Source organism: Phyllostomus hastatus, unplaced genomic scaffold (genome assembly GCF_019186645.2).
Source record: "Phyllostomus hastatus isolate PE091 unplaced genomic scaffold, TTU_PhHast_1.1 phas_contig_80, whole genome shotgun sequence".
NCBI lineage: Eukaryota > Metazoa > Chordata > Mammalia > Chiroptera > Phyllostomidae > Phyllostomus > Phyllostomus hastatus.
Genome location: NW_025333960.1, coordinates 7,981,512 through 8,004,152, shown reverse-complemented (window position 1 = coordinate 8,004,152; position 22,641 = coordinate 7,981,512). Strand labels below are relative to the sequence as shown.

Below are 22,641 nucleotides of genomic sequence, written 5' to 3'. Positions count from 1 at the left end.
TGGGGATATGTTTTCAGCTCTTATGGGTATACATCAAGGACTATGACTGCTGGATGATATGGTAAAAGTATGTTGAGTTTTGTGAAAAACTGCCCAACTGTCTTGCAGAGTGGCTGTATCTTTTAGCATTTCACAAGCAATGAATGAAAGTTCCTGTTGCCCCACATCCTCACTAGCATTTGGTGTGATCGGTGGTCCCGATATTGACCCTTCTAATTGGTTGGTCACATGGTACCTCATTTTAATTTGCATTTCCCTGGTAACATATGATGTGAAGCATCATTCTGTATGCTTATTTACCATGTGTATATCTTTGATGAAATGTTTGTTAAGGTCTTTAGCCTATTTTTAATTGGGTTGTTTGTTTTCTTATTATTAAGTTTTAAGAGTTCTTTGTATATTTTGGATGGCAGTCTTTTATAGATGTGTCTTTCACAAACATTTGCTCCCAATCTGCAGTTTGTTTTCTCATTCCCTTGACATTCCCTGTGACATTGTCACAGAGCAAAAGCTTTTAATTTTAGTGAAGTCTAGCTTATCAATTATTTCTTTCATAGATCATGTCTTTGGTTTGTATCTGAAATGTGATCACCATACCCAGGATCATCTAGGTTTTTTTCTATGTTATCTTCTAAGAGGTTCATCATTTTGTGTTTTACATGATTCATTCTGAGTTAATTTTTATAAAGGGTGAAATATCAGCATCTAGATTCACTTTTTTGCCCATGGATATCCAGTTGTTTCAGCACCACTTGTTGCTGCCCCATTGTATTGCCCTTACTCCTCTGTCAAAGATCAGTTGAGTGTGTGTATATATATATATAATGTCAGTCTATTTATTGGATGTCTATTCTTCTCCCTTCCTCTATTTGTCTCTTATTTTCTCCTATGCCACACTGTCCTGATTACTGTAGTTTTAAAGTAAGTCTTGAAGTTGGGTAGTGTCAGTCCCTCAACTTTGTTCCCCTTCAATATTGTGTTGACTATTCTTGATCTTGTGGCCCTTCATATAAATTTTAGAATTAGTTTGTTGAGATATACAAAATAACCTGCTGGAATTTTTATTGGAATTACATTGAATCTATAGATCAAGATGGGATGGACTGACATTGGCAATATTGAGTCTTCCTATCCACAAATATAGAATATCTCTCCATTTATTCAGTCATTTTAAAATTAGTTTATTTTATAGTTTTTCTCATATAAGTCTTACACATATTTTATTATATTTAAAGCTCAGTATTTAATTTTTAGGGTGCTGATATAAATGACATTTTGCTTTTTTTTTGTTTTGAAAGTACATTTATCAATGGGGACAGTGAAACAAGGAAGGGCTTAGGATAGAAGAAGCAAATGGAGAGAGCCTACTTGGGGCTGCTTTGGCTCACTGAGAAATAAAAGTGACTGACAGAAGTCAGCCAATGCAGGGCTGACTCTTTAGTAAGCCAATAGCAGCCATGCATAGGCTTACTGAAGAGTCACAGAAAAGGAGGCCTGGGGACAAGTTTAGAGGGTTAGCCCAGAACAAGCTGCCACAGCCCTTTATTTCCCTGGTTGAAAGTCTCATGGGGATCCTTAGAGTTTAGGAGATGTACACCTGATAGGGAAGAAAGGCATGGGCATGCTGCTGGGAGGGAAAGTGACTGTATTTTAATTTCAAATTTCACTTGTTCATTGCTGTTATTTAGAGAAGTAATTGACTGTTGTATACTAACCTTGTAATCCTGAAATCTTGCAATAATTGCTTATTAGTTCCAAGGGTTTTATTGTTGATCCTTTCAGAGTGTTTACAGAGATGATCATGTTATCTGTGAACAAATACAGTTTTATGTCTTTCTCCCCAATCTGTATACATTTTATTTCTTTTTCCTGCCTTATTGCATTTGCTAGAACTTCTAGTATGATGTTGAAAAGGAATGGTGAGAGGGGATTTCCTTACTTTGTACTTGATTTTAGTGGAGCATCAGCCCACTAAGTGGTTTCTTACCATTTCATTTGATGTTAGCTGTAGGGTTTTTGTAATCTTTATCAAGTCTTTTATTCCTAGTTTCCTTAGAGTTTTTAATCACGGATGGATATTGACGAATGTTTTTTCTGCATCAATTTCTATGATCATGTAATTTTTATTTTTTTAGCCTATTGATGTTATAGATTACATTACTAGATTTTTAAATGTTGGACCAGTCTTGCACAACTAGAATAAATCCCACTTAGTCATGGTGTCAATTCTTTTTATCTTTGCCCATTTCTTTTTGAGTTGTATAGCCCTTTATTAGCAACTAAAGTGAAGATGTGTTATATAACACAGGTAGTAATAACTATAACTGGATATTTTATTCTAGATCATTTATAAGTGCAATTATTTTATAAAAAGATTCCACCTTTTTTGTTTGGGTACAATTTGCAAAACTATAGCAGAATGTATGTGCATTAAGTCTGCAAAGGGTACAAATTTAGGTTATGGTAAATGCTTTACAAGTTACTTTAAAAAAACTGTCTGCCACAATTGGGCCTTTAAGTGCCATTATTTTCTTTTAATCAAAATATTTGATGCCAACCTTCCTTCTACTGCCCTAAACTATAAATTTTTTAATGAGTTGTAATTAGGGAAAGGCTGTACCTACTAGAAGACAAGAAAGTTCTATACGTTTAAGGTTTCAGAATTCCCTCAAACCAGTATTACTAGTATCTTGGTGAGAGCTAGGCTGGGACCTGGAACAGAGTATAAGTATGTCCAGGTGGCATCTTTGAGAATTCAGTGCCCCAGAGGACCATAAGTACTCCAGTTGTAATGGGGTACAGAGCAAGGATTGCTCAGGAAAATGAGAGAAAACCCCCACAGCCCATGGTTTGGAAGATGTGGGAAACAGATGATAGGATTAAAGTACTTTGCATTACAATGACAACTTTTTTAAAATTATATTTTATTGATTATGCTATAATAGTTTTCCTGACTTTTTCCACCTGTCTTTAGCTAGTTTAATAGCTGTGCTACCACCTCAGGGCAAGGTGGGTGTGACTTTCAGGATATATTCTGACTTATGATATAGCAAGGGGTATGGTCCCTCTGGATCACTGAGTCACTCTTTCCCTGGCTGGGGATGGCAGATGAATAAGTGTAGACAGTACAAGAAAACTAGAAAATGTACTCATTGTGGAAGGAGTTGGAGATGAGGTCACATAGGAGGCTCCAGGTCAGGATGTAAACTAGGGGTGAATAGCCATGTGAAGGCGAGTGAGGAGGAAGAGCCAGGATGTAGCTTGTAGTGAGGGAAATTCTGCCATGCTGCTGGTAGTGAGATAAGAGCCTTGTGGGCTGTAGGAGCCAGTCTGCCATGGGCTAGTAAGGGAAAGAATGGCATGTTGCTGCTCTGATTGTGCCCACTCTAGCTGATTCCAAAGCCTTCAAGGATCCTGCCTTGCAAGACACTTACCTGCTGCCTTGCAGACTTGGACTTTACCTGGACAGTTGGGACTTGTGCCTTTCCTGTACTTCACCATGATCCAGTGTAACACGGCACATGCTTTCCTGGACTAGTACACAGAAGCTAATGACAACATACCCCAAATCCTGAGGAAGAAAGCTGCTGCATGAGGATGGTGACTTTGGTACCTTCCAGAGAGACTGGAGAACTGTTTGCTCAGCCAGCTTAAAATAAGGAAAGGAGGAACTATTTGGTTTGGTTTTGGCTCATAGCTTTTTGGAAAATAAGAGAAGTACTGGGTCTCGAGGGAAAGGAGGGCTCTGAGCACAAGTGTTCTGAGCCCCTCTCCCCAAGGCTGGAATATTGTAAATAAAGACCTGTCTCTTCCAGCATTAATGGCTGGGTCATTCACTGAAGCACCATGTGGACAGGAATATTTGCTCCTTTATATGGCTGCAAAACTCACTGAACTGTCTTGCCAGTTTTTATACTGGCTTGCGTGGCATAACTCAAAAAGAAAAAAGTCATCTTCATTCTTCTAGAGCTCCATGACAGCATTTAGTAACACGCTGGGATGTCTTCCACATACAGTATTACAGTATTTTTTTAAGTAATTGTTAAAAGATGCAGGGTCATTCTATAATACTCATATCCAATACTCATAGATGTTCAATGGATCTATAAATCTCCCCCTGAAATTTATCATAGTAACTGTAACAGAATCTTTGACCTTTCCATGGCTTTAGTTGTGTATAAGGCAAATGCATTCCAATGCTGTGTTTGCAGAGATTTATGTTTAAACATTCCTGTCTTCCATAGTTCTCCATAAATCTGTCCATCAATACAAGGTCATAAGTTAGTGGTCTATACATATCCACATTGGAAAGTGCACATCCAGAGAGGGACACATGATGCGAAGGCCCAAGGAAGAAAATTCTCCAGGTAGTAGATAGATCTACTTGTTTGTAAGCTTAAGCAGCACAAAACCCACAGCATGTACATTCTACATGGGTTGTAACAATGACTCTAGCAGGTTTTTTTGGAGACTGTACTTGAGAAAGCCCTGCAGTCCTGAGGCTGTGTACCAGCAGCTGCTGACTGGCTTCCCAGTAGCAGATAAGCAGGTGCACATCTTGGTGCCTGTATCACCCTCCCAAGGTGTAAAGATACGGCTACTACAGCTGAGGAGACACCACAGGAAGAGGAGGAAGCAGCAACAGCAGCAACAATTACCACAAACTCCAGTGACCAACAGAAGATGGGGACCATAGGAGCTTCACTGAAGTCATGGCCCTGCCCCAGACTTGCTGCTGCTTCCCAGCCTGGACAGGTTCCATGGAGGTGCTCCCACAGTCCCCTCCCCATCTAGTGGCCTGGAGGAGCCACCGCCAGTGACCCCACCCCCTTGACTCTGTGTCTGCTCCTCTCCCCACCCACTGTGGGACTCCTTCCCTTTTTAAGTCAGATTATTATTATTTTTTGTTACTGGGTTGTAGAAGTTCTTTATATATTTTTTAATATTTAATTCCTTGTCAGGTATAGGGTTTGCAAATATTTTCTACAATTTCATAGGTTGCCTTTTCACATTAGGAGTAAACTAAGAAGGTGAAAAACTTGTGCACTGAAAATTGTAAAACACTGATGAAAGAAACTAAAGCAGACACAAATTAATGCCAGGAGATCCCATGTTCATGGATTAGAAGAATTAATATTGTTAAAATGTCCATATGATGCAGAGAGATGCACAGATTCAATGTAATCCTATCAAAATGTCAATGGCATATTTTGCAGAAAGAGAAAAAACAACCCTAAAATGTATGTGGAACCACAAAGGACCAGATAACTAAAGCTAACTCAAGAAAGAAGAAAAAAGCTGGAGGCATGATACTTTCTGACTTCAAAATATATTGCAAAACCAAAGTAATTAAAATAGGATGTTATAGACCAGTGAAACAGCCTAGCATAAAGACAGATGCGTGGACCAATGGAACAGAGTTAAAGAGTCCAGAAATAAACCCACACTTATACGATCAACTGTCCTCTGACAAGGGTGCCAAAAATGCGTAAGGATAGTCTCTTCAACTAATGGTGTTGGGAAAACAGGATATCCAGATAAAAAAGAATAAAATTTGACCTTTAAACTATGCACAAAAGTCAAATCAAAATGGATTAAAGGTGTGTACATGAAGACCTGAAACTGTAAAATTCCTACCAAAAAAAACATAGGGAAAAGCTTCATGACGTTAGTCTTGGCAATGATGTCTTGGATAAGATTCCAAAAGCAAAGGCAACAAAAGCAAAGCTAAACAACTGGGACTGTATTAAAACAAAAAAGCTTCTGCACAGCAAAGGGAACAATTAATACTGTGAAAAAGCTACCAATGGAGTGGAAGAACATTGCAAACCATATCTAATAAAGGGTTAATATTTAATGGATATATAAGAAACTCTTAAACTCAATAGAAACAAACAAAACCCCCAAAAAGCCTTGATTTAAACAATGGGCAAAGAACTTGAACAGACCTTTTAAAAAATTACATTTTATGTTGTATCTTCCTAGAATATATATATCCCCCCCATGAGAACAACTGAATGATGTCACAGATGGATTGTATAAATATGGAAGTTGAGGCTTCACAAAAGAATTGGTCAAACATGAGAAATAGCTCTGATTTCCAAATATAAATAATTTCAATAGCCAAGAAAACAAAGTCCCTGGTACAATAAAATGCATTCTCAAAGAATCTTCTTTGAGTGTGTTCCAGCACAAATGTCTAGCTGCAGTATTCATTGCAAACTCTAGCCAACCTCTGCATTTCCTTATTAGCTTGAAACTAAATGGCAGGAAACACCCAGGGCACCAATAATACTTCAGAATCTTGTGCCAGTTTCAAACTGAGTAGACTGTACTATGGGGCTAGTTTCTATATACTTTGAAAAATTCCATTGAAATGAGAGATAATGAACTTGAAAGGCAAGCCCTTTTCTGAATCAATAAATAAAACATCAAAGTGATTATTGAGCCAAAGATCCAAAGAGTTCATGTGCAATTTTCAGCATAATAAAGCAGTGAATATGAATTTAAATGAGCAGCCTGATTTTAAAAAGAAAAAAAAAACCCACTACTTTCTATTTGTGGAGCAACCATTCTCCTAGGGAAAGATGTAGGCATTATCACCACTGTACTGTGCCCAATTGTTCACTTGTGCCTGGTTTCTGAATACTTTTTAGACAACAGAGAACCAATAAGTTTACTTTTCACTTGTAATTCACTTGAAGAACACCAAAATGTTGGAAAGAATGGTGGTGCTAAAAATAATTTTAAAGTAATCAGAAGTCTGAAGCCTGAAGTTCTTGTGACAATACATACATTTAAGGGAGAGAATGTCAAACCTCTAACCTTTAGCTGACCCATCTAATGATTTGTAAGAAATCCAGAAAGACGCAGATCTTGTTCTGGAAACTGCTTTCTCATTTATTTTGCTGTTTCTCTGAGTAGGTTGGGCAGAACCATTATTTCTTACAGCCTTTCCAGGAGTGCCTCGTGCTCTGTGCTTTAACTTTCTAAGACATGCAGTGGAAAGAGTGTGGGTGTTGGAGCCAAACAGACCTGTTGTAATTATAGAAATAATTTCAAAGCTGATTTTTTAAAAAGAAAAATTAATAAACAAAATAATTACTAAAATTTTTAAAAATAACATTGTTTTCTCCATGATACCCAAGTTGAATGTGTTGGAAAGGTAATATAAAAAGTGACTGAAAATGTTGCTGTGGAGTAAAATATAAATAAGAGAGGTATAAGTTATTGGGTTAGGAAAGGGGACAAAAATATGGAAGGAATCTGAGCTCTAACACTCTCACAAGCATCTCTAGCTCTTCCTTCTAATTGAAGAAATGAAAACTGAAAATTGTGGGCCAAGCTTTACAAAAGAAATGTATTCAAAAAATTAGTGAACCAGTGAGAAAAGAATGTCCCTGATGAAAAGATTGAGGAGTAAATATATGTTTATATGTTTTTAATTAAAATAAAATATTTAAATTCATAAAATCTTCTCTAAGACAATGGTCCTTAAGTTTAGTATCTATGTCTTCTTCTGTGTAATTTATTGTTTCAGATCTTATATTTAGGTCTTTGATCCATTTAGAATTAATTTTTGTACATAGGTGGTAAAAGGGGCCATATATATGGTGACAGAAGATGATTTGATTTGATTTTAGGGGATGGGCCCACAATATACAGGTCATGTATCATAGAAATGTACTATATAATCTTATTAACTAAGGTCACCCTAGTAAATTTAATTAAAAAATAAAATATTCAGGGTACATTTGGGTCATCATTTATGATATTCTAACTTTAACTCATGGTATTAGTTGAACAGCTATCATTCCTTGAGGTGTGTGGTACCATGTCGTACCCACCTTGCAAAATTGTAAAGATTAGAAATGATGAATGCATATGGTTCAAAGTAGTTGCTCAAGAAATACAAGTTATTAGAGGGTGGTCATGTTACTTATTATTGTGCACTGTGGGGCTTTGATGCATCTTTGGAGCCTCCCTCCTTCATGAGACATTTTACTTTAAGGACTATTATACATATGACATTGCAAGTGGCACTGGGAAAATTACAAAGAGATTAATGCACTGACTCCAGCTTCCAGGAGTTTGCAATTGAATATTAATAAATAATAGAAATAATGATCATTTAAAGTAAGGTGCTTTCTGTGCATTTGGATAGTTATTCACTTTCAGAAAAACTTCACACACAGGGTTTAAAGTCACATAACCTAAAATTCACCATTTTAACCACTTCGAAGTATACAGTTCAGGAGCAATCAGGACATTCATGATGTTATGCAAATATAAACACTATCTGGTTCCAGACATTTCCATCACCCCAAAAGGAGACAAATACCCTTTAAGCAGTTACTCCTGTAACCTAGGAAATCACTATTCTGCTTTCTGTTCTCAATGGATTTGTCTATCCTGGATATTTTACTTAAATGGTATTGTACAGTATATTTCTTTTTTTCTGCCTGGCTTCTTCAATTACCATGTTTTCTAGGTTCTTCGATGCTGTAGTATTTATCAGTATGCCATTACTCATACTTCTTATGGATGAATAACATCCCACTGTATACAATATTTGGTTGTTTATTCATCAACTCATGGACTTTTGTTTTATTTTGGTTGTATTCCAAATGGTCCTGTTATGAACATTCATGTACAAACTTCTGTGTGAACACCTGTTTTCAACTCTTTGGGGTATATGCCTAAGGGTAAAGTTGTTAGGTCATAGAATAAGTCTTCCATTATCTTATTAAGAAACAGTTGCTTCATATTACATTCCCACCAGCAGTATATGAGGGTTTCAATTTCTCTATATCCTTGGAAACACTTGTTGTATTTCATTTTTTTAAATTATAGCCATACTAGAACCTGTGAATTGGTTTTGCATTGTAGTTTGATTTGCACTTCCCGAATGACTATTGATGATGAGCATGTTATCATGTGCTTAGTGCCCATTTGTGTATCTTCTTTGAACAAATGTCTTCCAGTCCTTCATTCATTTTGAATTGGGTTGTTTTGTCATTTAGTTGTTGAGGTATAAGAATTCTTTATATATTCTGGATCCTAGACATTATCACATATAGGTATACCTTGGAGAGATTGTGGGTTCAGTTCCAGACCACCGCAATAAAGGGAGTGTCACAATAAAGTAAGTCACATGATTTTTTGGTTTCTCAGTGCACATAAAAGTTATGTTTACACTATAGTGTAGTCCATTTAATGTACAATAGCATTATGTCTAAAAAAAAACAATGTACTTACATTAATTTAAAAGTACTTCATTGCTAAAAAATGTTAACCATCATCTGAGCCTTCAGTGAGTCATACTCTTTTTGCTAGTAGAAGGTCTTGCCTCAAGGTTGATGAAGATGGTGTAGTTGGGACACTTCAAGAAAGCAAAACGCAATAAAACAAGGAATGTCTGCATGTAATTTACAAATATTTCCTCTGATTTGGTGTTTTTTTTTTCCTTTCTTGTGTCTTTTGATACACAAAAGTTTTTAATTTTGATGAAGCCCAATTTATTTGCTCTTTCCCTTGCTTATACTTTTGATATTATATGTAAGAAATCATTGCCAAGTCCAAGGTCATGAAGATTCACTCCTACCTTTCTTTAAAGAGATTCATAGTTTTAGCTCTCACATTTAGGTCTTCAAATCATTTTTAGTCAGCTTTTGTATCTGGTGTGAGATGAGGTCCAACTTTCTTCTTTTGTATTGTGGATATCCTGTTGTCCCAACATGATTTGTTGAAAAATTACTTTTTCCCTCCATTGAATGGTCTTAACATGCTTGTTGAAATCAATAGATGTATAGATCTATTTATACAATAAACGTATAGATGTATACATTAGATGTATAGGTTTATTTATAAAGTCTCAATTCTATTCCATGACCTATATGTATATAATTTTAAAGCATTAAAATTAATAAAATATTTATTAATATGTATACTATCTTTATTAATATGTATATTATCTTTAAAGCATTGAAGATAATAACAAAACATTATTTTGCTTACTGTAGCTTTGTAGTAAGTTTTGCAATAAGAAAATATAGTCACTGCAAATATTCTGTTATTTGTCAATATTGTTTTGCCTATTTAGGTTGCCTGGCAATTTATGTAAACTTCAGTATTGCTTTTTCCATTTCTCCAAAAAAAAAAAAAGGGCTATTGGAATTTTAATAGGGAGGGTTTGCACTGAAACTGTTAGTGGCTTTGAGGAATATTGCCATCTTAACAACATTGTATGATTTCTTAACAAAAAATGTCTTTCCATTTATTTAGGACTTCTTTAAATTTTTTATGATATTTTTTGATTTTTAGTGTACAAGTTTTTTACTGTCTGAGTTAAAGTTATACTGAACTATTTTGTTCTTTTAAACATTATTTTTAATGAAATTGTTTTCCTAATTTTCTTAGATTATTCATTGCTAATGTATAGAAATACAATGCATTTTTGTGTGTTGATCTTGTGCTGTGCAACTTGCTACATTCATTTATTAGCTCTAATAATTTTTATGAGGGTTTTTAAAGATTTTCTATATGTAAAATTATGTCATTTGTGAATAAAATTTGTATTTGCAATTTGGATGTCTCTTATTTATTTTTCTTGCTAAATTATTCTGGGTAGAATGTTCAGTAAACTTTTGAAATAAGTGGCAAAAGTAGATATCCCTGTCTTGTTCCTGACATGAGGAGGCAAGTTTTCAGTTTTTCATCATTGAGTGCAATGTTAGTTGTGTTTTACTTTCATAAATGTCCTTTATTATTTTGATAATGTTATCTTTATTTATAGTTTGCTAAGTGTTTTTATCATGAAAAGGTGTTAGATTTTGTCAAATGCTTTTCTCCATCAATTGAGATGATCGTGTGTGTGTGTGTGTGTGTGTGTGTGTGTTTTCCTTCTTTGTTCTATTAATATAGTGTATTGAATTGATTGATTTTCTTATGTTGAGCCAACCTTGCACTTTGGGGATAAATTTCACTTAGTAACAGTGTATAATTCATTTAATATGCTGCTGGGTTCGGTTTGTTAGTATTTTGTTGAGGATTTCTGCATCTATATTCACCAGGAATGTTGGTCTGTTACTTTTTTTCTTTTTGCATCTTTTTTGCTTTGGTATTAGGTTAATTCTGACCTCATAAAATGTGTTCCTTCTCTTCTATGTTTTAGAGATTAAGAAAGCTTGGATTGAATTTTTTAATATTTTGTAGAATTCACCAGTGAGTGCATCTGATCCTGGGCTTTTCTTTATTCCCAGGTTTCTGACTAATGACTCAATCTCTTTACTTATTATAGGTCATAAGATTATCTATTTCTTCTTCAGTCAGTTCTGGTAGATTGTTGTTTCTATTAATTTGTTCATTTCATCAAAGTTATCTAATTTGTGATGTGCAATTTTTCATAGTATTGTCTTATAATTCTCTTGTTTCTGTAAGGTTGGTACTTTCTGATTTCAGTAACTTGAATGTTTTCTCTTTTTTGTTAGTTTGTTACTTTTGCTGGTCTTTTCAAAGAACTTTCACTCTACTTATTTTTATATTTCATTTATCTCTGTACTAATCTTCACTATTTTCTTCTGCTTTCTTTGTTTTTAGTTTGCTCTTCTTTTTCTAGTTCCGAGAGGTAGATAGTGATTGGTTTGAGATCTTCCTTTTTTAATGCAGTCATTCTGTTATAAATTTGCTCAGAGCACTGCTTTGACTTCATCCCAAAGTTTTAGCATGCTGTATATTTGCTTTCATTTGTATCAAAGCATTTTCTTACTTTCTCTTGCATTTTTTCTTTGATTCATTGGTTTTTAAGAGTGTGTTGTCTAATTATGACACATTTATACATATCTAGTTTTTCTTCCATTATTGATTTATAGTTTCATTTCATTGTAGTCACAGAAGATTCTTTGCATAATTTCAATATTTTAAAATTTATTGATAGTTACATGTGCCTAACATATGGCCATCCTGGAGAATGTTCCATGTGTGCTTAGAAAGAGTGTGTCTTCTGCTGGTGTTGGGTGGAGTGTTCCATAGCTGTCTGCTAGATCAAGCTGTTCAGGTCTTCTGCTTCCTTATTGATCTTCTGTCTAGTTGTTCTATCCATTATTGAAAATGAGGTATTAAAATCTCCAACTATGATTATAGAACTATCTATCTCTCCCTTTATTTTCATCAATGTTTGCATCAGATATTATGAAGCCCTGCTGTTAAGTGATAAATATATAATCACATCTTCTCAAAGAATGAACACTTTATCAATATTTTTTTGCTCTAGGTAGGTAGAGTTTTTGGTTTACTAGGGTACAGTTGCACACCACAAGTTGTGCTGTGTGACTTCATATCTGTGGGAGGAGCAAGTGTGGGTCCTGATGGAGATGCAGGGATAAAATGGGATGGGATGTGTTGAGTGTCAAGGGTGGCTCAGAGAATGGCAGAATCAGGTCCAAGATGCTTCAGCCATGACCACTCTTCCCCCAAAAAGTCCAGTCTCATGGGACCTTGGGAGTTCTATGGGAGCTGTCAGGGGAGTTCTAGGATGAGAAGAAGCTGGGTGTCCTGGGTACCAGAGGCCTATTGTCCCAGACTCATCTGTAAGGAGTATGGCCCAGACCACCCCTCAAGCAAATCCCTTTTTTTTTCTTTCAGAACCTTAAATATGTCATCTAACTGCTTTATGGTCTTCATGGTTTCTGAAATAAGTTGTTAGTCTTAATGAGAATTCCTTGAATGTAAAAATTAGTTTCTTTTTTCCTGTTTTTAGGATTCTTTCTTTGCCTCTGGCTTTCAACAATTTTACTTAAGAATGGACCCTATTATTTTTGTTGTTCTTTTACATGCCTCATACATTTTTGTTGCAAATTGAATATTTGAATGCTATAATGCAATAACCTTGGAAATCAGATTTGCCCACCTTCCAGGGTTTGTTGTTGATGCATGCCTTGGGCTGGAGTACTCCTTCAATGAATTTTCTAAAGAAGTATTTTAGAGATTCTATTCATTGTCACATGTGGTCACTGAAGTCTCAGTTCTGCTAGCTTTGTTATTAGATAGAGACTTCCTTAAAGGTATAAAGATTAAAAAAACTTCATTGCATTCACAGATGGGCTTTTGTTGGGACACTGTTACCACATTTATCCAGGCTGTTGACAATTGTCTGGCATATCTAGAGATTTAAGTTATTCTAAAGCTCAAATATTTATTTTGATAGTCACTTTCATTTTTACATGACAAACATTAAGGAAACTAATCATTAGGCTATGTCCCTCCACAATTTATAAATAACAAATATATTGCAACAAATAGAGGATTTTACATTCATGAAACTTTGAATCTATCTAGTCCTACCCCCTATCAAATGCAGTGATATTCCCTCAGTGCCATAACTAATGAGGATACCCAGTGTCAGTTTGAATGCTTTCACAGACCTGGCTGAAATCTTTGAGGCATGTCATTCCATTTCTGAACATGAATTTTTAAAAATAATCTTTCTAATATTGGGGTGAAATCAGTGTGCTTCCATCCATGGCCCCATTTCTGTCATAATAAATTAGACTCTTTCTTCACTTGACAGGCTTTCAAAAACTAGGCTTCCCCCCAAATTGGGAAGAGAAGTCTCTTCCCAATTTGGTTCTTTGGCAAAGGGTTCCCCCCTCCCCAACATTTTTCTAGCATGACTTTGCTGTAGTGATTCTAATCACTGTTCCATTCTTTCTTGTTAAATCAAGCTTCAATTTGATGCATTAACATTTCTCTTAAAATACTGAATAAAATACCACAGATATAGGTGGGGCAATGAAAATAATAGCACTACCTATTCTACTTCTACTATTCTAGACCATTCTTGTGTAATTGATGAGTTATAGTTTTAAAAGTAAGATACCTTCATATTTGGCCTTAGTGTCTTTAAAGATTTAGAAGCTAAAGTTGTTTTATTTTATGTTGCATGGTATAGAAGTATTAAGGACTCAAAAAACTGTTGCTATAAGAACTTGAGAAGATTCAGAGTTTCTTATAAAGGAATAATTTATGTATGTGTATTTATTGTGTCTACGTAGAAGCTATTCCTATGTAACATCAATTTAAACTTTATCTCCCTTATATCTGCTACCTAAGGCATATATCATATATAAAACACATACACAAAGAGATTCTGCATGAAGATCCTCATTAAACATTTCACCTTTAACAGATTCAGTACTTAGCAAAGATCACAGAAGATACTTAATTACAATGGAAAAGCCAGGTTAGTCTGTAGGGCAAGTCATTAGCATATGGGTGGGAATCACTGGAGGCAGGACAACTGGGTTTCATGTCCGCAAGAGACCAAGAAGTCTTTACAGAAAAAAGGGGATGATAAAATATGGAACACTACCTTGATCTGATAGCAAGGGGTTATATTTAGAGTAGAATAGTGGTTATAAACTGATACTCTTGCTCATTTTAGTGCTTTATAGTTTCTGCTTTTGAATGGTTGATTTGTATTCTTGGCTTTGTTCTTCCTGCATTAGTTTAGTATGGTAAAACTGTTTGAGTTCTTTAATTTTCAATCAGTGTTTATTTACTTATTTTTATCCCACTTTATTCCAAAAATGATTCAAGGCAGCTTACCGAAATGCCTACAATTCAACAAGACCAAATAGAATATAAAAATAGCTGAGTGCATCTAGCCAAACAAAATGTAGTACTACAAAAATAAGAACAATTCAGCCCTGGCTTGTGTGGCTCAGTGGATTTCATGCCAGCCTGCGAACTGAAAGGTTGCCGGTTTGATCCCCAATCAGGGCACATCCCTGGGTTTCAGTCTGGTTCCCTTGTTAGGGGCGTGCCAGAGGCAACTGATTGAGGTATCTCTCACACATTACAAATTGATGTTTCTCTCCCTCTCTTTCTGCCCCCCTCTCTAAAAATAAATAAATAAAATTAAAAAAATAAGAACAATCCAGATGTGACCAGGGTATTATCAGGATGTGCTTGTACAGAACAGCAATTGGGGTCCTGATGCCTGCTGCCATCCTCTCCACAAAACTTCAGAGGCAAAGTTTATTGATAAAGGAAAGGAGTCTATTCAAAAGTTTCTTAGTTTTGGAATAACAGCTTTCCACATGCATTAATCACTTACGCCTATCAATTAAGGCCAAACTAACTCTATAGTTACAGCTTTAATCACTTAAGCCTATCAATTAAGGCTAAACTCTTTAACAGCTGAGTTCTATCAAAAATAAGATGTTTTACTTGTTTCTCCCTGTTAGTTTTAATGATTTCTATAGGGCTAGTTTACAAACTAAAACAACATAAGATACAAAAGCTACACAAATTTTGGAAGAATGGCAGGCTCCTGCCTCAGAGCCCATCCCCTCTGGAACACCCAGAGAAGAATAATCCTGCCACCCTCTGCCAGTCCAGCCCCATCCTAAGCTGTGCCCAGAGCTCCTCCCATCCAAAATACCTTCCATTCAGAAATGCAGGCAGCTACAGCATCATCATCCAGGCACCCTCCAGGAAGAGAGCCAGTGAGTGAGCCCAAGAGCCTGAGAGTGCTTCTTTTATTTCAAATATTCTCACCCATAATTCTATGTGCTTCGGAGGCATTCAGCTTCTCAGCCAATCCAGTCCTAGACTGTTTGCTATTGACTTGGCAAACTCCTCCTACAGCCCCTCCCTACTTCTCCTCAATAATCTGATCTGATGACCTCTCTGTATCATGCTGGCAAATCTTCAATCCTGGCTAGAGGAGAACCATATTTAACATCAGTCTTTATAGAAGCCAAAGTGGCATGACAAATTTTCACATGACTTGAACAAATTAATTGCTCAGGAGAAAGGACAACTATTTCTGACAGCAGAGAAAGATTCTCTTTTGGGAGACTTCCCAGTCTAGTGCACTCCCATTCAAGAAGATAGAAGCTAGATAATCTTTACATGCTATTCACTGAGCTGGATGTAGCAACGATGTCTCTGTGCATATTCCAGGTCTACCCCACATTTATTACCAGTATTAAGGTTTTCACCTCAATTTATGTGCAGGGATCTTTAGAAATATAATTCTCTTATTTGTGTGTAACTTTGATGTATGTGGCTCCCACACTCAATTATTGTATTAAACACAGTGGTCTTCCTTTCCAGGGTTTTGTGTAGTCAAAGTTGACTTTCATCTTTCAGTTAAGTCTAATTAAGAAAATCAACTGAAGAATGTCCCAAAACAGTGAGATGTTATTATGTACTAATTAAAGACAGATTGCCTCCTACTTATATAAGTCATAAACACCAGGTTGCATTCTTGTTAATGGGTCTTAATTATGTGTCCCCAGAGTGTTCTCATAGTAGTGGCTATTATCAGGTGTTAATAAATGCCCAAACATTCAGTCTGCATACAGAGTATGTTCTACCAAATATTTGAAATGATGGTTTTTATTAAGCTTATCCAAATTTAGGACACTAAGTTGCTCTACTTCTTTATAGCAAAACCATTTACTTTGTAACTTCCATGTAGAAGTCCACTTGCTTTTCTTGTGTATCCAAAGATGTTCTTGGACAAACTATTGTGGAGGAAGGAGTGGGAGTGAGGTGCCAGTCAGGGAGTTCAAGACCTGCCTTACCAAGGTGGGTCTTGATGTGGCCACCTTGCGGGTCCCCTCTCTCCACCAAAGTTAATTTGCCCCAGTGTCACCATCCTTAATGCCAGCTCCCTCACACAATAGTTAGCATTGGAAATTTATTTTTCCCAGTACTCCTCTGCCTCCTATGGTTAGACAGTCTAACCATAATCAATTATATCAGACCTCAATGGTAATTCTTTTTATGCAGAGTCAGCTGGACCTCAGAACCATGGCATGGTATCAGAAATATTAAGGACAGAAGTTTTATTTTACTAGGTCACAAATTATTCTTTTTTACCACCCCATAAATGATGGGCCTCACAGAACTAAGGTCCTCAAATGCATGCTGTCTCTCTTGACTTCTTTCGTTTTTCACTTTTTTTTGCAGGCAAGACTTTTTTTTCAAAGTCTTCAGTCCAAAGCAATTTTTCTCTTGGAATCCTTGCTCTTTCTGAGAGAGGATCGTGTGTATGTGCATGTGTGGATGTGTGCCTGAGTATGTGTGTGTGTTTTGTATCAAAAAGCTTTGCATTATCTTGTAAACCAGTGTTCTGGGATTTAAATGAGGTTCCTTCTTGGCTGGGTCTCGACCTGCTCCCAAACAGGATGAAGAGGCAGTGTCCCTAAATGAGTTCAAAAGGAATGAAAAACAGTCCTACACATCCTTTCTACCTTTTGCACCAGTGTGAGTTGGGGTGGATTTCATCATTAGAAGCAAGCACCACATTGCAAGATGAGCACTGTATTTCTTTTTTTCTTAAATTGTAGTATTTAGAAGCATCAAATCCCTCCCTGGAATTGATTGCAATTCAAGAGTCCATCCAAATTAGGCTCTTTTTCTATTTCCAGTCATCTTTCTTCCTCTATTCCCTTCTCCCAATTAAAGTGTTTCTTCAGTTCATGTTTGTATAATTACAATAACCACATGTGAATCATGGATCATTCAAAAACCAATCATTCTAAAAAACAAGCTAGAAATGTGAAAAATACCAGTTACCTGATGTTTCTTCCCCACAAATTCTTGTATTATTATTCTTCAGTCTTCTCTGCCAACTTCATAGGATTTGTGATGTAACCTGTAACATGCTGATGAAGTACTGTCTACTGCTCAGTTGATAAGAGTCGAGTACCTGGTCGTTAAGCATCTGTCCACATTCTCACTAAAGTTTTGGGGGAGTTCATGGGCACCAGGTTCCCAGTCTCCATACCTTACTTATCGATCCATGCATCCTTTTTCTTAGAATCTCATCTCTGTAACATTTTCATGAGCTGTTTGAGATTACACTCATGTCCATCCCTCCCTAACCCACCCCTAGACAGGTTCCATTTCCTTGGCAGCAGTTTCCATATTTGTAGTTTTATAAAATGTTATTTAATAGCTGTTACTTTTGCTACAGAGTGAGTTCCTCCAGGGAAGGGACCATGTCTGACTTGCCCATGCTCTGTCCACACCGTGGACCTCAGTCCTTTGCAAATATGTTCTGGATCAGTAAGTAAACCTCAAATGTGCTGCCTCATTTTCCCCACCAAACATAAAGCCTGAGTTCATTAAAAACTCCCCAGACAGAATTCAAAGTTATAGAATAATATTCTGTTACAGAATTTGAAATAAGATCATCAGATTTTATCACAGCTTTGACAATAAAGTCAGCAGAACTCTTGATTCAAAAACTATCTTTTGATTCAGTTCAGAATGTTTAATTATGTTAGTGTAATTCTCTATCCAAAACTATTTTCAAAAGCAAAGATAATTGTAAGTACTTCTCTATGCAAAGACATCCATTGCTTATCTAAGAAGCAGAAAGAGAATTCTTCATTCCAGAGGCAGAAAAAGGAATCTTGTCTGGGAAAATTACACACTTATAGTCCCAGTGACAAGTGAGGAGATGTATGTGTTTTCTGTTTGGTGCCTAGAGAGTAGAGCAGCCGACACTGGTCTCCGGGAGCCCAGAGCACTGACTGTGCCAAGATGCATGTATCTGGCCCAAGGTGGGAAGCCATGCCTGCCGCGGGGCTTCCAACAGTAACCAAACTGTCTTGATAAACTGGTACAAGAAAAGTTAATGTGGCTAAGTTTTCCATTTTTATAAATTTTTATTTTTAATAAATAAGATATAGATTATAGTTCAGTAAGAAAATTTACTTGAGAGCCAATTTTAAATACTAAAGATTTAACCCTGTATTTTAAAATCACCTGCCAGTTGATGCCTACCTTACTTATAGGTATAGTCTTGGACTTGTAAGTCAAAGCCGTAAAATTAAAGTTCTACAATGGTAAATGCTGCTTGTCTCAGTAGCACTTGGAGGAGATCTATTTGCTGCTGTTTCATCACACTGACTGTAGGAGTAGGATCTTTCTCTGTTTGTAGGATAAGCAAAATACCTGGAAATGTTGTTAATGCAGAAGCTCTTCCTAGAGCCACCCACAAACACACTATGCCCTCATGACCATCCCATGTGTCTGTGCAGCCATCAGTGTCATATATGAAACCCACTAGATGACAATCTCCATCTCACTTGTCCTTCTGTCCCCAGAATAATGCTTGGTGGACAGCAGAAAGCCAACCAAGGGCAACAAGAAGTCACACGAGGAGTGTCCTTCCACAGGAGGACAGGGGACAAGAGACATGAGCTGGGGTCTGTATGCCAGGTCAGCAAAGGAAGTGAGGGTCAGGCCTGTGGGAATATTGGAGATGTGTGCTATGTCTCTGAAGGAGGAGCTGCAAACATGAGCTGGAGTGACAGGAGAAACCTGAAGTGTGGAAAACAAGAAAATGATGTGGAACAGAACAGGGATAGAAGCTCGGTTTCTTGGTGGGGATCCAGGAGGTCACTATGGCTACAAGGGAGCCCCAAGGAGAGCTGCAGTCCTAGGGAACAGAGCCTCTGGAAGACTCAGCATGAGAACTAACATGGCAGGTCCCAGCTTTGCTGGGAATACCTGAGTGTTGCTGAAGTCTCTCCCCTCCCAGTTTTTGCTTTTTCACTTTTTACTTTTATTTATTCCTCCCTTTTTCCAAGCAGTTTCAAACAACCAATAGGGAAAGCATGTCATCCAAAGTTGTTTGTCCTGTCCTGGTAACTTTAACTAATCTCGAGATTCCCAGGTTAGGATCCAGAGGTGGACTGTGAGAAACATGAAGAAGTCCGTAAGCAAAAGATCTTTACTTCACCTCCAAGCTGGGTTCATCTGCTTCCTCATCTTTGTGCTGTGTCATCCTCACCCTCATCCCCCACTCTTTCCAACTTCCCCTCCTCTCTGGGGATGGGCAAAGCACTGACCTCTAGCCTTCAGTAAAGCAGGTAGGGGCAGACATGGGGCCTGGGTCAGGAAAGCTGGGTATTCTACCTTTGCGAATTGCTACATTTTCTTCTGTCCGTGGGAACTTTTCAAGCTATTGAAACAGAACGGTGTTCCCACACAGCGACATTTATACTTTAAGAAGGTTGTGCTGCAGAGTGATGATGGATTCTATAGAGAGCAGAGTGGTGGCTGGATGACTAATCAGTAAGGCAGATTGACCAGTACTCCAGGCAAGAGAAAGTGCCAGTGGCAGCAGGGATGGAAAGTATTGAGCCCACACGTTATAGATTAAAGGATCAGCACACACCATCTTTTGGAATTCTGAGTTTTATAAGTTTACTATATTAAGAATACTTTATTTCTTAATATTACCAGTACTGTGATGGTCCCAAGAGGTCTAGCGTCATCATTGGAAGTATCCCCTAAATACCTGTGACCAAAAGATAAGGTCCCTTGGGGGCCATAGGGACTATGAGTTCTTGAGATATTCTAAGCCTGCCTGGAGAACTCTCAACTCCTCCGTGGACCCTGGATGTCAACAGCTGCATTTACAAAGGACCTCTTCTTTAAATTCAATTGTGTTTAGTTGCCCACTGAGTTTAGGTAGTCAAGGAGATTTACAGGAGAGAAAAAAAAAAAAACAAGTGTGGAGCTGCTTTTTGCATGCCTGTGATGTCCCTGGAATGCAGGGCCAGCACGTCTTGTTCACTGAAGAGAGCATGTGTTTAATGGAAGTGTTAGCAATGGCTGAATTTAGTGGCTCTCCTTGCACCTGACTTGCTTAAGCTAGGAATATTTGCAATCCCAAAGCCTGTGGACTCCTAAATGAGTCAGGTGCGAGGGATTTTAATGTCTTCTGTGAGCTCAGAGAGGATTTTCTGCCCATATTTCTAAAAAAAAACTGTCCTGTGAAAATTAAATACGAAGGGCAGTAATAATGTTGGTCACTATGTAATGAGCACTCACTGCCAGTTCTGGGTCCATCAGGTGTTTTGGAGGGTTATTTGTAAAACTGACATAGCTCCACAAGATAGGCACTTACTGTCCTTACCTACTTCTGCTTAACAAACTGTCCCAAAGCTCAATAGCTTAAAACAAGAATTTTTTATTATTGTGTCTAATGATAGTGTGGACAGGAATCTGGATAGAGCACATTCTGAAGAGCTTACCTCTGCTTCATGATGTCCAAGACCTCAGCTGGGATGTCTGTAATGGCTGGGGACTGGAAGAGCTGGGGCTGGCTGGGCATCTCTCCCTCCACACACAGTCCTTCACCTGGTAGCTTAGGAAGGCCTCCCATCATGGCAGCCTCAGGGTAGTCAGACTGTTTAGGGTTCCAAGAGTGACAAGAAGTAGGAGCTGCCTTGCTCTAAGCAAGGGTGTTCAACCTTTTGATGTCTCTGCTCCACACTAGAAGAAGAAGATCCACACATTAAATATATTGTGACACATAATTACAAAATAATTCTCATAATGTTTTAAGTAAATTAACAGTTTTGTGTTGGGCTGCATTCATAGCTCTCCTGGGCCACACAGGCCACAGGTTGGACACCCCTGCAAGGCCTGGGCCCTGAAACAACATCACTTCCTCTATGTTCTACTGGCCAAAGTAGTCACAGAAACTGCATTCTGGGGAGTGTTCAAGGGACAGGACATAACACTCCACCTCTCAGTGGGAAGAGTGGCAGAGATTTAACTGCCATTTTTCATTCACCTCATTGTTATCCCTATTTTATAGAAGAGAAAACTCAAGATGACTTAAGAAACTGTGTTTCTTCCTTTAGGAAACACAGCTGAGGTTGAAAAGTATGAGTAACTATAGGTCTTTTCACTTTCCAATACACGGTGCTGCTTTCTCAACATGTGAGTGAATATTCCCTATAATAAGATAAAACTTAGTGGAGGGCAAGTTGCTTTTCCAATAAGATTTAGAATAAAGCATAGCAAATAATTTTGCTGCCATTTTTCCATATCGTGTATCACTGGCTGACAAGGCACAGTCCGACACATGGCTGTAGAACTTAATGCTTCTCTTCATTCTGAGAGGTTGTTCGAGGTAAAGGAAGAAGGAAATTCAAATGAGTAAAATCACCAATTTAAAAGAGAAATACCTGGCTCAGTGTAGGTTTCTTTCCCCAGAGGATACAAATGTATTTACATGATGAAATAAGCTGAATCCAGTGGGAACCCCTTGTTATTATTAGATTTCCTCTTGAGAAGGAGTTATAAATGAAAACACAACTTGCTATTTTAGTATTTTGTTTTTCAGGGAAGAAAAACCTATTGCAAAAACAAATTTAAAAAGAAAAACTTACCTCCTTCAAGCACTTGTTTATTTTCTCATTTGCCAGGCTAAAAGGGTCTTCTTTCATCTCTGATTTTGTTGGGGGCTGAGGAGAAAACGGTTGGGTCCCCTCCCTCCCCCCTCCCACCCCCGCCCCAACCCCTGCCCTTTCCCAAATCTGGAAAGTCTCTTCTCAAATGTGAGCAGTACTAAATCCTTCCTTATTGGAGCCTGCAATTCTGAATGGAAGCCCTCCTCCTACAGAGCTGTGGGCCAAGCGCCCCACGCAGTGGGAAGGAAAGGAAATGCAGGGCGGAGAGCGCGTGGGGCTCGCCCGCAGATTTTCATCGCAGGTTTCCGAGGCCCCACTATCACAGCAGCTATTACTGTGATCATAGCTGCTCTCTGGATCTTTTATATTTTTTTTCTAGCATGTGTCCTGCCAGTGTTGCTATTATATC

General features: G+C 37.5%; 1 pseudogene; it reads right to left on the bottom strand.

Annotated features, from left to right (window-relative positions):
• Nucleotides 1-3,870: 3,870 nt before the first annotated feature.
• Nucleotides 3,871-22,268, bottom strand: LOC123826320 (annotated as a pseudogene).
• Nucleotides 22,269-22,641: the final 373 nt, after the last annotated feature.